At 46.9% G+C, this 14,430-nt stretch overlaps 1 protein-coding gene across 2 annotated transcripts in view; it reads right to left on the reverse strand.

The window, feature by feature from the left end:
- LARP4B (La ribonucleoprotein 4B) overlaps positions 1-10,529 on the reverse strand; it is a 114,794-nt gene extending 104,265 nt beyond the window's left edge. Inside the window, exon 1 of one of the 2 annotated variants that reach the window (XM_032266114.1) lies at positions 10,243-10,512. The gene's annotated coding sequence lies outside the window, so the exon portion shown is untranslated. Of the gene's footprint in view, positions 1-10,242 lie in introns of both variants that reach the window. The other variant, XM_032266108.1, reaches the window with a different exon arrangement.
- Positions 10,530-14,430: the final 3,901 nt, after the last annotated feature.

Consider the following 14,430-nt stretch of genomic DNA (forward strand, 5'->3'; position numbering starts at 1 on the left):
CTGTAGTCCCAGCTACTCTGGAGGTTGAAGCACGAGAATCACTTGAACCCAGGAGGCAGAGGTTGCAGTGAGCCAAGATCCAGCCACTGCACTTCAGCCTGGGCGACAAAGTGAGACTCCTGTGTCCAGGAAAAAAAAAAAAAGAAAAGAATTAAAGGTTCCTCCCGTCTTGTAATTCCAGACTGATAACAATGGCACTGATACATATATATTAAAAAAAATACTCCATGCAACTGGGTTAAGGCTGATTAAATGTTATGTTCACTATTATTACTAAAAATTTTGTAAATATATGCCTTTACAATAAATTTACCTAATCACACCTCCCAAGATCAAACTGAAAACTGGAAGTTAATGATCCAGCATTTATTTGCCTTGATCATATAATTATCTAATACAATTCGTGGCCAGATAATGACTTTGGGAAAACATCTGATCTATAGCTGTTTTTGTTGAGCTGTAACTTCATGTGATTTCATGAAAAACCTATTCTCAATAACAGATTAAAACTAACACTTGTTTCTTTCCCTTAAGGTTGGCAGGGGGTTGGGGGGACTACCACAGTGACAAACACACTTCCACCATTCTGAATTTATAGGAAACAGGATGCCAAGAGTCTGTGTGGCCTTGCCTGAAAGATACTAAAACTTGTGGTCACTCAGAATCCCAAGGCACACTGCAAAAGTTTACTCTTAACTGGAATTTTGCCAGGTCATGGAGATTTTTAAGTGCCTTTATGCTTCTACAGTTTATCTGGCAGTTCTATGTCCCATTTCCAGTCCTTTCATGCTTAGGTTTAACCCTCCTGCACTGAGTCCTAAAAGATAATGATTTCAGCAGAAGAGATTAAATTCATCAGCTTATACAAAGAAATGGGAAGAGGTGTGAAAAACTGAAGACCCTGTGCACATACAGCACCACTGGTAATACTGCTTCCCATCTTTGGTCTTCACTGACAGTGTGAAGAGGCAACTATTGCTGATTCATCAGTTACTCATTTTCACAACCGTCAGTACTCCAGGTCAGCAATACCTAACCTTTTTGGTACCAGGGACTAACAGGTTTCATGGAGGACAATTTTTCCACAGAGCAGAGGTCAGGTGGTGGGGGATGGTGAGGAGGACGGTTTCAGGATGAAACTGTTCCACCTCAGATCATCAGGCTTTCTCATAAGGAGCACGCAACCTAGATTCCTCACATGTGCAGTGCACAATAGGGTCCGTGCTCCTGCGAGAATCTGGCGCAACTGCTGATCTGAGAGGAGGTGGAGCTCAGGCAGTAATGCTCACTCACCCTGCTGCTCCACCTCCTGCTGTGCAGCCCAGTTCCTAACAGGCCACGGATGGGTATGGGTCCATGGCCTGGGAGTTGGGGACCCCTGCTACAAGTGACCCACTGAAAGGCAACCTGAACTAGCACTTTAGCCTGGTAACAATTGTCACTGGAGCAAGGCACAGAGGCTCACACTCATACTCCCAGCAACTTGGGAGGACGAGGCTAGAGGATCACTTGAGGCCAGGAGATGGAGACCAGCCTGGGTAACATGGCAAGACCTCATGTCTCAAAAAAAAAAAAATTAAATAGCCAGGAAGATTGCTGGAGCTCAGAAATTGGAGGCTGCAGTAAGCAATGGTCATGCCACTGTGCTCCACTCTTGCAGCCTGGGCAATGGAGTGAGATCCTGTCTCTCAAACAAATAAATAACAAGTATCACTGGAGGTATGAATATTAACCACAGAGGAATATGGAACATAGAACTCAAAATCATGCCAGGCAAAAAACCACCCCAAAAGACTTTCACAATAAGCTACCGCATTTAAGGTACTCAAGAAACACTAAATGCCAACCAGTGCTCTATCAATGGTTTGACTGTTTTTAACCTTCTAAAAGCACAAGAAACAATGCTTTCATCCTTCCAAATGTCTAGATTTTTAGAAGGCAACTTCCTTTAAAGTCAGGGCTGAGTGGTTAAGGCAATAAACTAGAAATCCATTGAGATTTCCCAGCACAGGTCTGAATCCTACCAACTATGGCGTCTTTTCCTTTGCAAAGGTGATCTACTGACCACCCCCACCCCGCCCAGATGGAGAACCTTACCTCTCAGGAAGAAGTGTGAATGCTCCCTAACCTGACTAACCTTTCCCTCTTTATGGACCCAGTTTAAAAAAAAAAAAAAAAAAAAAAAAAAGCCTGCGCTTGCCTCCTAAAGGTTACTTGTATTCTCTGATAGGCAAAAATTACACAGATGACAATCTCAACAATGAAATACAATGATGTAATCAACAAAGAGAAAGAAAAAGAATGTTAAGAAAAGCATGAAGCCTTTAAAGAAAATGTTAAAGGACTTGATTTTTTTTAAAAAGACAATGTTTCAGATATTAAGAGAGGTAACAGGCCCGTCGCCGTGGCTCACGCCTATAATCCCAGCACTTTGGGAGGCCAACATGGGCGGATCACGAGGTCAAGAGATTGAGATCATCCTGGTCAACAACATGGTGAAACCCCGTCTCTACTAAAAATACAAAAAATTAGCTGGGCATGGTGGCACGTGCCTGTAATCCCAGCTACTCAGGAGGCTAAGGCAGGAGAATTGCCTGAACCCAGGAGGCAGAGGCTGCGGTGCGCTGAGATCGCGCCACTGCACTCCAGCCTGGGTAACAAGAGTAAAACTCCATCTCAAAAAAAAAAAAAAAAAGAGAGAGAGAGAACAATCATTGAAGCACTTTGTGAATCTATACCAAATTGATCACTAGGTTTATATCTCCATATTTTGAGCACTGACAACAAAAGTTCTCTGAAATGTGAAAACAAAATGTTCTCCTTTTTTAGAGGCATTCCTAAAAAAGGAATGTTAGTTTGAAATTACCTGAAATAACAAATATACTTTAAACAAATGGCAAATATTAGCAAATTTAAGACATATTTTCTAAACAATTTTTAAAGTATTTTTAGGCCAGTTGTACCCAAGAATTCGAGACCAGCCTGGACAATAATTAGCCAGGTGTGGTGGCATGCAACCGTGGGTCCCAGCTACTCGGGAGGCTGAGGTGGCAAGATCGCTCAGCCCAGCAGGTTGAGGCTGCAGAGAGCTGAGTGTGCCACTGCACTCCAGCCTAGGTGGCACAAACTGTCTCAAAAAATATTTTTTAAATATACCATTATATGTAATACAAATTAAAGGGATTTTAAGGCAGCTGGTCTCATTTAGACTAGGGCTTGGCCTTTTCAACTATGAAGAGAGATAATACACAAGAAGAAAGAGGTTCCCTACCTTGCCGCCCAGTAACACCCACCATATGCACCACTCCCTGCTTCCATACCACTCTCTACAAAGCAGAATCATTTTAAAAAGACAATTCTATCCTGTAAAACCCTCCAACTGCTTCCCCTGGTCTTAGGATAAAGGGCAAAATAATCAACCTACATGGGGACCTCCCAGACCCTGTAAAATAAAGCCCTCCACCTACTCCCCACCCTCACTGTTTTCCTTCGGCCTATTCACACTAGTTCCTTCAGAGCACTCTGCACCTTCCCACCTGGGGCACCACACAGCCAACTCTCTCTGTTGACCTCTCACTCCACCACCATCCCTCCAGCCTCAGTGCCACCACCACGTCCTTAGAGAAGCCTCCTGATCCCTCCACGCTGGCTCTTAGTGCACTGCACTTTCCTACTGAATTATGTGATTGTCCACCTGTCTCAATGGACAGCAAACTCCAAAAGAGATGGCAATTTATCCCTTTTGTTCCCCATTACCCGGGATTTACTCATCAACTATTTAGTGGATGCTATGTACACCAGATATTGTTTTAAGACCTAGGTTCATACTGAGGAGCAAAATATAAATCTTTACTTCATATCAAGTATGAGAAGATGGGCCATACATAAAATAAGTAAATTATATGGCATGTTATACAGTATCATAAGTACTGTGAAGAAAAATACAGCAAGGAAGGGAGGCATGGAGAGTCCAGGGCAGGATACACCATAATACATGTGACGGTTGTAGCAGACTATCCAAAGCAGCACAGAGCCGAGAGCCACCCACCTGCAAAAGCCAGTCTCTATGGCTTTACACAGAACAGTGCACTTTCCTATTGCTTCCGGATGATGGATCTTGCAGAAAAATCCTGTTGCCTTTCATCTTTGCATCCCTGGTGTTCAAATGGTCAGAACACTTGCCACACAGTAAGAAAATAAACCCTTTTCTTACCTCTCAGTGGCCCTCCTTTATTGCCAAGCCTTGTAGCAATACTTAACAGAAAATTAAAAAATGGAAAAACATCCACTAACGTTTAAGAGATACATTTTCAATATTGCAATTATTTTATTTTGGGTTAATATAATGTTTTCACCTTAAAGCAAAATAAAAGTAAGAAATTCTTATGGCTATCACAAGGGGACTTTTTTTTTTTTTTTTTTTTTGAGACAGTCTTGCTCTGTCACCCAGACTGGAGTGCACTGGCATGATCTCGGGTCACTGCGACCTCCGCCTCCTGGGTTCAAGCAATTCACCTGCCTCGGCCTCCCAAGCAGCTGGGATTACAGGCATGCACCACCACACCTGGCTAATTTTTGTATTTTCAGTAAAGACAGGGTTTCACCATATTGGCCAGGCTGGTTTCCAACTCCTGACCTCAGGTGATCCACACGCCCCAGCCCTTCAGAGTGCTGGCATTACAGGTATGAGCCAAAGCGGACATGTTTTTAAAGACTGAGAAACAGTATAATCTAGAGGTCACATGGTTAAATTACTCTACCTTAAAATACTTCGTGCACTGTATGTGGCTACGAAAAGTCAGTTGAAAATTTGCAAATACAGCTTTTATGCTCTATTATAAGCAACTTTCTAATGTATCCTTTTTGAGTAAAGATTTCCTATTTGTTTACAGAACCATCCAAGAATACGATGAGCAAACAATTTCTCTGGAACACAGGTGGAAGATATCTTTAAGCATTCTTATCCCTTTACTTGAATTAATTTCACTAAACATCTACAGGTTTACCAGGCCATGGGCTGGGCAGAGGTTACAAGTATAAAAAGAGAATCTCACTCACAGGGAGCTTACATTATGTGCTAAACAACACAAAGATACACTTATGTTGCTACAGAAACAGAGAAGTATATAACCTCAGAAGTTAAGGCAAAGAAGCCTGGAGGACTCCTAAAATATCTTTTTAAGGATGGGTTAAGGAGCTAAGTAAATATTTTAAAATTTTTTTTAAAAGTTAGAGGACATTCAATCTCAGGCAAAGAATCTACCAACAGCAATGTCTACAATGTTTCCAACACCAAGTTAGGAAGACAGGGAGGGATGGTCCTGCCTGAAAGGTGGGGCAGAGCAAGAAGGAAGATGCAGAAGTAGAACCACACACAGGGCAAGACCCAGGGCAGTCCTGATGAGTTTCTGAAAAGAGGCCAGCCATCAGGCTATGCCCTTAAAGCAACCTCTGGCTACATTGTGACTAAAATGATTTGTGTAAATAAAAGTATTTTATCAGGCAAATGTATGCACATCAGACTTCATAAAGAACATTTCTGGCAAAGATCAAGTCTCATCTCTGTGATTCTCATACTCCCCCTAAAAAATTTAGTAGTATACTTTCAAATTTGTGTTAAACATGGCAGGGTGCAGTAGCTCACACCTGTATTCCCAGCACTCTGGGAAGCCAAGGCAGGTCCATCACTTGAGGTCAGGGGTTCAAGACCAGCCTGGCCAACATGGTGAAATCCCATCTGTACTAAAAATACAAAAATTAGCCGGGCATGGTGGCGCGCACCTGTAGTCCCAGCTCCTCAGGAGGCTGAGGCAGGGGAATCGCTTAAACTCGGGAGGCAGAGATTGCAGTGAGCCAAGATCACGCCAGTGTGCTCCAGCCTGGGCAAACGATCAAGATTCAGTCTCAAAAAAATTGTGTTAAACATGAAATTCATTCAATATTACAACATACTCCATTGCTTAGGTCTCCTAACCGGGCAATGGGGCTGATGGGAAATAAATAACAAGACTACGAAAGAAGATGTAAAACCAGCAGCATCACTGAACTGCAAATCCTTTATGGTTGAAATAGAAGCCATGACAACTTCACCAGAAAAACTGTGAAAAGACAGAGTTTATAAAGGCATTGAGGGGACAAAAGGTATTAGGCATGAGGTTAAGGGGGAGGCCAATGAGAAAGAAGAGGAAAGGAAACACAGCTGAGTTCATAATTTTCTCTGTTCCTAAGGAAGACATTTACACACAGGAAAAACAAAGCATTAGAACGTTAGGGGAAAAAACTTCTAAGTTGGAATTTATCTTCCTTCTTTTGACAACCTAGCAGTTTACTACCTTGCAATTCCATGTTCTAAAAAAGGAATTCATTTTCTAATCAAAACAACTCTAGAAGTAGAGTTGTTCCAAAGATATCAACAAGTATGAGCAAAAAGTTTAAACTGAACTAAACTTAGGCCTGACGAGGTTAATCCTGAGTGCTTCATTTACTTCATTCTCTAAAATTAGCTTTTAAGGAAAAAGGAGAATTCTTCACATCAGTAAGTTTTACAAGTGTATAAGCAAGCACACCTTTATAGTGGTGTCTGTTTTTAACAAGGTATTTTCCAAAAACATTACTTCAGTGTTCATGTCTTCTCTCCATTGGAAAAAGGTTTTGAGAATTTTGTAGAATTATAAGAATACACTCCAAGATTTTTGTGCAATTTATCCATCTGAAAAGAATATCCCTAAATCTGAGAGAATCTGTAAGACTACTGCATGAATGATAAAAGCATATTTAAAACTTGTACCTTTGGCCAGTGCAGTATCTCAGCATACAATCCCAGCACTTCGGGAGGCCAAGGCAGGTGGATCACTTGAGGTCAGGAATTTGAGACCAGCCTGGCCAATATGGTAGAACTCTGTCTCTACAAAAAAAAAAAAAAACCACACAGCCGGGTGTGGTGGGAGGGGCCCATAATCCCAGCTACTCCCGGAGGCTGAAGCATGAGAATCACTTGAACCCAAGAGGCAGAGGTTGCAGTGAGCCAAGAACACCCCATTGCACACCAGCCTGGGTGACAAGAGTGAAACTCAGTTTCAAAAAAAAAAAAACTTGTACCTTTAACACTAGGATAAGAGCATATGGAACTGATGGTAACACAGCTATACAGCTTTTTTATAACCTCAAGAGACCAAAACATAGACAACACATTAGTAAAATTGAAGACCTAGATTATAATCCTAGTTATCACTATTTTTATGGAAAACAAGAATTTTAACATGACAATGAAATAACAGAGAAAGGCGTGGTAACATCTACCACAACCTCACTACAAAAATTTGCAAATCTATGTAGAGTAGCTGCAGCTACCAGAAGGCACAGTTCATTGTAAACACCATTAACAATTTAATGTTCTAATTTGAATATTTTGGGGGTGGGGGGAGACAAGGTTTCCCTTGTCCAGGCTGCAGTGCAGTGACAGGATCACTGCAGCCTCATCCTCCCAGGCTCAAGTGATCCTCACACCTCAGCATCTCCAATAGCTGAGACTCCAGGCATGAGCCACCATGCCTGGCTAATATTTTGATTTTTTGTAGAAATGAGATCTCTCCGTGTTGCCCAGGCTGGTGAACTCCTGGTCTCCCAGATAAACTCACCTAGGCCTCCCAAAGTGCTGGGATTACAGGGATGAGCCACCCCACCAAGCCTGCATGTATTTTAGAATAACATTTTAAGATAATTTGAAGCCTGCTTCATAAAAACAGCTTAAATGTATACTTGCCAAAACTTGTGCTTACTTACGGAAATTGGATTAAACTCAATCAATTCTTTAAGTCTTTTAAAAAGGGCAATCTTGGCCGGGTGTGGGGGCTCACGCCTGTAATCTGAGCACTCGGGGAGGGCGAGGCGGACAGATAACCTGAGGTCAGGAGTTCAAGACCAGCCTGGCCAACATGGTGAGGCCCTGTCTTTAAAAAAAAAATAAAAATAAAAAGGGCAATCTTCCCAAATATTAAATCAAATTGCATTTCTCTTTGAATTTGCTGCCACTTAATTCCAACTACCTACAGAACTGTACTCATGTTATCTTTTTTCTCTCTGGTTCCTACTTAAAAATAGTGGAACTGCTTTCTCCAAATACACATTCTGTGCTCAGAACCTGTTTTCTCTGCCAAGATACATGCAAACAAGCCAAAAACAAAAAACAAACAAACAAACATAAAACTTTCTGCTAATAAATTGACAGCTACAAGGTAGAATATTTTAAAAATTCAGTAAACTGGGCAAGGTGGCTCACTGGAGGCCAGAAGTTTGAGACCAGCCTGGGCAACAGGGTGAAATCCTGTCTCTACTAAAAATACAAAAATTAGCAGGGTGTGGTTGGCACGTGCCTGTAATCCCTGCTACTCGGGAGGCTGAGGCAGTAGAATCGCTTAAACCTAGGAGGTGGAGGCTGCAGTGAGTGGAGATCACATCACTACACTCCAGCCTGGGCGACACAGCAAGACTCCATCGCAGGGGAAAAAAAAAAGCAGTAATAGCAAAAAGAGCCAACATTTTCATGTTTGTGGTACAATAGTCCTAAGAAAATGAGATTATCATCATCCCACTTTTTTTACAGTTGAGAAAATGTAAGCAACACAAGGATAACTTCTAATGAGTAAGCCATACCTCAGTTTCATGTAAATAAGTCAACTCAACTTACACTAACTTTTCAAAATATGGGATAAAATTTGTTTCTAACCAACGCCAGTTTCAAAGAGAAGTATATAAATTAAATTTATGGTTAAATAATAAGCTTGTTAATCTGATGCCTTTCGGAACGTATTTCACTTAGCAAACCTCAACCTATTTCTTTTAAGGTTTGATTACAAAACTGCTTTTCAGCATATTAAGCACAGGGGGAAAAAACTGAAAAGCCACAACCATTTCAACTTCTGTAAATTACCCTGGCTGTAATGAGGGGCGCCAGGCAGGTTGGGGAAGTATGGAAATTGCACACTGCGCACACCACCTGACCACCAAGGAAAAAGAGGACACCAGTCTTCCCCACTGTGGTCTTCAGAAACTACAACTCAGCGCCTATTTCAAGTGTCTTTAAATATTCAAACAACTGAAACTAAGAGGAAAAAACTTTTGAAAGTGAAAATAACTTGTATGTTCACTTCAGTGTTCACCTTGGAGTAGCTCTTATCTCTAAAAAAGGCCTCATGCATACTGTTTATACCTTACAGACTAACTCCGCTGCCCTGTCAAGGAAAACCTTCCTGTTTCCTCAGTTATTCAAAACCTCAAACTTCCAATTTTCGATTAAGTTATTGCGCATACACTCAGAGAATCTCGAACGAAAGCCAGATAAAAGGTAGTTTTCTACAGTTAGCTTTCTCAAGCTTCATCTCAGGCAAGTTTTAAGACCGTTTTAGGTTAAAATAAGGAGAAAAGCGAGATGATGTTCGCATGAAGTTTCAACACACAACGGCACCGAGGCGGAATGGCTCCGGACGTTCCCGAGCGCACCCCGAGAGGCAGGTGCAGCAGCTTCCCGACCCGCTCCTCCGCCGCCCGCGTATCCCAGCCCCAAGACCAACACCAGCAATCTCCGCATCCGGCTGTTTTTTTAACTCCTTCAGAATCTACCTCTGCTCAAATCTATCAAGAGAAAGACGGGAGCGTTCCAAACACACACCGAGCAACAGGATCCCAACTTCCTGGTTCTAAAGGAATGCGATGCCCTGATGACCCGTCCCGCCCCGCACGGCCGCCTACCCGGGACCGAGGGGCGAGGGGCGAGGAGCGAGGCCGGCTCCGCACTGCGGGTGCCGGCGCCCGCCGGGCCTGGGGGCGCTCGCGGCCCGCGACCCCGGCCCCGCCCAGGCCCTTCCCGACCCCAGTCCTCGCCGCCCCGGCCCTGCCCCGGCCGCCCGACCCTGACCCCGGCCCAGTCTTCCGGGCACCCAGCCCCGTCGTCTGCCGCCCCGCCTCAGCCGATCCTCAGCCCGGGCCCCCACCTTCCCCGGCCCTGGTCCTCCCCAGACGCCGCCATCCCCTGCCCCGGCCCGGTCCTCCTCAGCCCCGCCCTTCCCGTGCCCCAGCCCCGGTCCTCCTCAGCCCCGGCCCCGGCCTTCCCCTGCCCCGACCCAGGCCCGGCCCTGCCCGCCGCGGCCGCGTCCTGCGGGAAGATGGCGGCGCGGTGACAAGCGGCACGGCGCGGGTCCGAGCTGGGCCGGGAGGGGCCGCCCACCGCGGCCCGGGGTGCCTCACCTGTCAGCGCCGCCGCCCCGCCCGACCGGCCGCCCGCGGGCTCCTCGCCTAAGCCCCGGGGCCCGGCGGCCGCGCCACACGCGGGGACGGCGAGGAGTGAGACAGCAGCGAGAGGCGGCGCGGCCGGGCCGGGCCGGAGGTCGGGGGGAGGACGGGCGCGGGCTGACGGCGGCGGCAACAGATCCTTCCCCTTTCGGGCCTGAAAATGTCTCAACCTCGGGACTCCAGATCCCCAACGCTCCTTCCCGTTCGCATGAGAACACACAGATCCCACTTCCGGGGCCCTACGGAAGTCCCGCCCCCGCGCGGACCCGCGCCCCGCGCCCTGCCCCAGCGCACTCACCCTACGGGATCGCGGACTGGCGCTCGGCACCCGGGAGAGCCTCGCGTCATGGGGTTGCGGCGCGCTGATTGGGCGCACCCAGCGCCCCGCCCGCCCCTCCGCCTTCCTGGCCTCTCCGCGCGCGCACCCTGCTCGCGGCCCTGCCATTGGCGCGTGCGCGCACATCGCCCCGCCCCGCGCACGCCGCACGTCCCGCCCCGCCCCGCGCACGCCGCACGTCCCGCCCCGCCCGCCGTCCCCCGCGTGACCAGAGCGCCTGACGCTGCGGGGCCGTCCGGGCCCTGACTTCCGGGGGGCTGGGTCCTGGGCCTCCGTCACCGCGTGCTCCCTTTCAAGACCCCTGCCCGCCGCCCAGGACGGACGCGACCCCAGCCCTGCCCCACCCTCAGCCCGGGACCAAGGCCTCGGCCCTGCCCCGGACCCCCCACCCCACACCCGGGACCCAGACCTCGGCCCTGCCCGGAACCCCCACCCCACTCCCGGGATCAAGGCCCCGGCCCTGTCCCGAACCCCCCCCCCACTCCCGGGATCAAGGCCCCCGCCCTCTCCCGAACCCCCCACCCACACCCGGGATCAAGGCCCCGGCCCTGTCCCGAACCCCCACTGCACACCCATAACCAAGGCGCTGGCCCTGTCCCGATCCTCCACCCCACTCCCGGGATCAAGGCCCTGGCTCTGTCCCTAACCCCCGACCCCCACCCCACCCCCGTGACCAAGACCCCGGCTCTGCCCCGAACTCCCTACCCACACCCGGGATCAAGGCCCGGGCCCTGTTCCGAACCCCCACCCCACACCCGTGACCAAGGCCCCGGCCCTGCCCGGGACCCCCACCACACACCCGTAACCAAGGCCCCGACAGTGTCCCGAACCTCCAACCCCACACCCGTGACCAAGGCCCCGGCCTCACATTTCCCAGAGACACTGAGTTTGGAGGGTCTGTCTGGGGTCGGGCACACGCTGGAAGCGTCAGATGCTCAGGGAGGCGTTCACACTCCCTGCCATTTCCTTGTGGATGGTGACGACTCCAAACTATAGCTGTACACTTTCCCTACCCCTGATCAATTTTACCCAAGAAAAGGAAAGCAAAGTCTCATTTCCCTTAAGCTTGCTGCCTGATTTCCTGATTCTTTCTCTTGACTGACTACGCATACACATATCAGTCATTTCAAAGTTTAGGTTTCTTCTCCCATTAAAAAGCGTTTTCAGGGATACTATGTTCATGGGTAACTGTGTACCTGTGCTTACAACTGCTTTTTATTTTATTATTTTTGATACAGGGTCTAGCTCTATGCAGGCTTGGCACAATCATAGCATACTGCATCCTCCCGACTCCTGGGGTCCCCAAGTCTGGGATTATGGACGGGAGCCACCCTGCCCAGCCTGTGCTTATAATTTTTCCTAATGGCAGTGTTCAAATGCTGACAATTCTGCATTTTGGAAGAAAGCCTCTCCGACTTCCCATAGTTGGTAGACTGTGTATTGCCATCAAGGTTGGGTGCCTTCTTTGTGAAACCTTGTTGCATCCTAGCTTTAAGGGAATTTGCAAGTTAAGTAACTATATTCATTGCAATGTTTTTAAAAAACATTTAACCACATAAGACTGAAATTTCCTTTAATATTAAAAGTATGTACATACTTCAGAAAACTTGCTTACCTGGACAACCTGCCCTGCCCAGTAGGCCATAGTGTACCTGCTTAGGTGTCTGGTTCCTTTACCTCTACAGGTAACCTGCAGAGAGCTTACTTGTGGTCCATAACATTGCTAGGCCCATTGATGTGGTATAAGTCTAGGAATTCTGCCCAAAAATTGGTAGGTTAAACTTCTATCTTTTTCGTCTGTGTCTATATCTGGCAGACATATATGTCTACTACAAAAGAAAGTAATGGGACAGGTTTCTTGGCCCATGCCTGTAATCCCAGCAGTTTAGGAGGCCAAGGCAGGCAGATGGCCAAGGCAGCCTGGGAAATTTGTTCAAGCCCCATTTCTCCAAAAAAAAAAAAAGTACAAAAAATTAACCGGGCATGGTGGTGCATGGCTGTGGTCCCAGCTACTCAGGAGGCTACAGTGAGCTGTGATTATGCCACTGCACTCCAGCCTGGATGACAGAGCAAGACCCTGTCTCAACAGCAGAAAAAGAAAAAAAACAAAATCTAAAATGACTACATGTTTTGCTTTCTCTTCATATCATGTGATCCTTTCCAACAATCACCACTGGGCATTTTGTTTCCTCATGATCTTTTTTTTTTTTTATCCAAACCTGTGTTTCAGAAGCAACATCCATTTTTCACCTTGGGATGTGAGGTTAGAACATGATACACATGTTCATGACATTTCTACTTAGACAAGATCAATTTTAAAAAAAGATTTTAGTCAAAATTTCTCAAACTATGGTCAGATACTCCCTCATTCCCCACGTCAGGCAGTTACAGATTCTATCAATCCCACCTGAAATCTCTTTTCTTCTCCCCCTCCCCCAGTGGTTTTGCCTGTTATTACCACTCACCTGCTTTGTTTCGGTAGCATTGCAGTTGGTCTGTGCTGCAGTTCATCATTCACAGTGCCAACACACATTTCCTTAAAAAGCCTCCTTACCATCCTGCAATGCGACCTTCACCAGCTCCCTGCTGCCTGCTCTAGAGGATCAAGTCCAAGATCTGCCTGTGGAAAGAAGGCCCTTCACAGGCTGTCCCCCGCCTGTCTTCACCCCAGCCCATTTCCTTTCTTGCCTTATCCTAAGACACCCTTACCTTCCAATCACAATTTCCAAGCATTTTTGGAGGCATTGAGGGAGTAGATGAATCTACACTTGAATAAAATACAGACTTTACACTCTAGACTGCACAGTTGACAGAAAGATAAGTCCACAGTTCACCGTGTGGAAAGTCCTATACAAAAGAAATGAAGAGGTGACCCAGCTCCAGATGCTGCGCTGGGAGTCGAAAGCGGACTTACAGGCAGTTGATTTCCCTTCTGGGTCCCATTATTAGCAGTCTGTTGAATGTCATCATGTCATATGATTTTCAGCCAACCGCCATCTCAAATAAATGGTCGGGGCCCCAAGGGCAGAGATGGTGAGCACAGTGATCTTGGGACAAAGTCTCTACCTAATGAATACAGCGTGAATACTCCTCTAGCAAAGGCCTACGTTTCAACCGGTAGCTGAGAACATTCTTTTCTCTGTTTTTTTGAGTCTCCCTCTGTCTCCAGGCTGGAGTGCAGTGGCGCAATGTCGGCTCACTGCAAACTGCGCCTACCAGGTTCAAGCAATTCTCCTGACTCAGCCTCCTGAGTAGTTGGGATTATAGGCATGCACCATGACACCCAGCTAACTTTTGTGTTTTTTTGTTTTATTAGAGACAGAGTTTCACCATGTTGGTCAGGCTGGTCTCGAACTCCTAACCTCAAATGATTCACCCACCTCGGCTTCCGAAAGTACTGGGATTACAGGCGAACATTCTTTTCTTTTATCCCCAACCATTTTCTGTGAAAAAATAAACACTACTTCTCCATTGTGTAACCACACTGCTCAAAAATTTATTTCTAAGGGCCGGGCGCGGTGGCTCAAGCCTGTAATCCCAGCACTTTGGGAGGCCTAGGCGGGTGGATCACAAGGTCAAGAGATCAAGACCATCCTGGTCAACATGGTGAAACCCCGTCTCTGCTAAAAATACAAAACATTAGCTGGGCACGGTGGCGCGTGCCTGTAATCCCAGCGACTCAGGAGGCTGAGGCAGGAGAATTGCCTGAACCCAGGAGGCGGAGGCTGCGGTGAGCCGAGATCGCGCCATTGCACTCCAGTCTGGGTAACAAGAGCGAAACTCCATCTCAAAAAAAAAAAAAAAAA

The sequence above is a fragment of the Sapajus apella genome, unplaced genomic scaffold, assembly GCF_009761245.1.
Source record: "Sapajus apella isolate SASKATOON/1434 unplaced genomic scaffold, GSC_monkey_1.0 scaffold155, whole genome shotgun sequence".
In the NCBI taxonomy this organism is placed as follows: domain Eukaryota; kingdom Metazoa; phylum Chordata; class Mammalia; order Primates; family Cebidae; genus Sapajus; species Sapajus apella.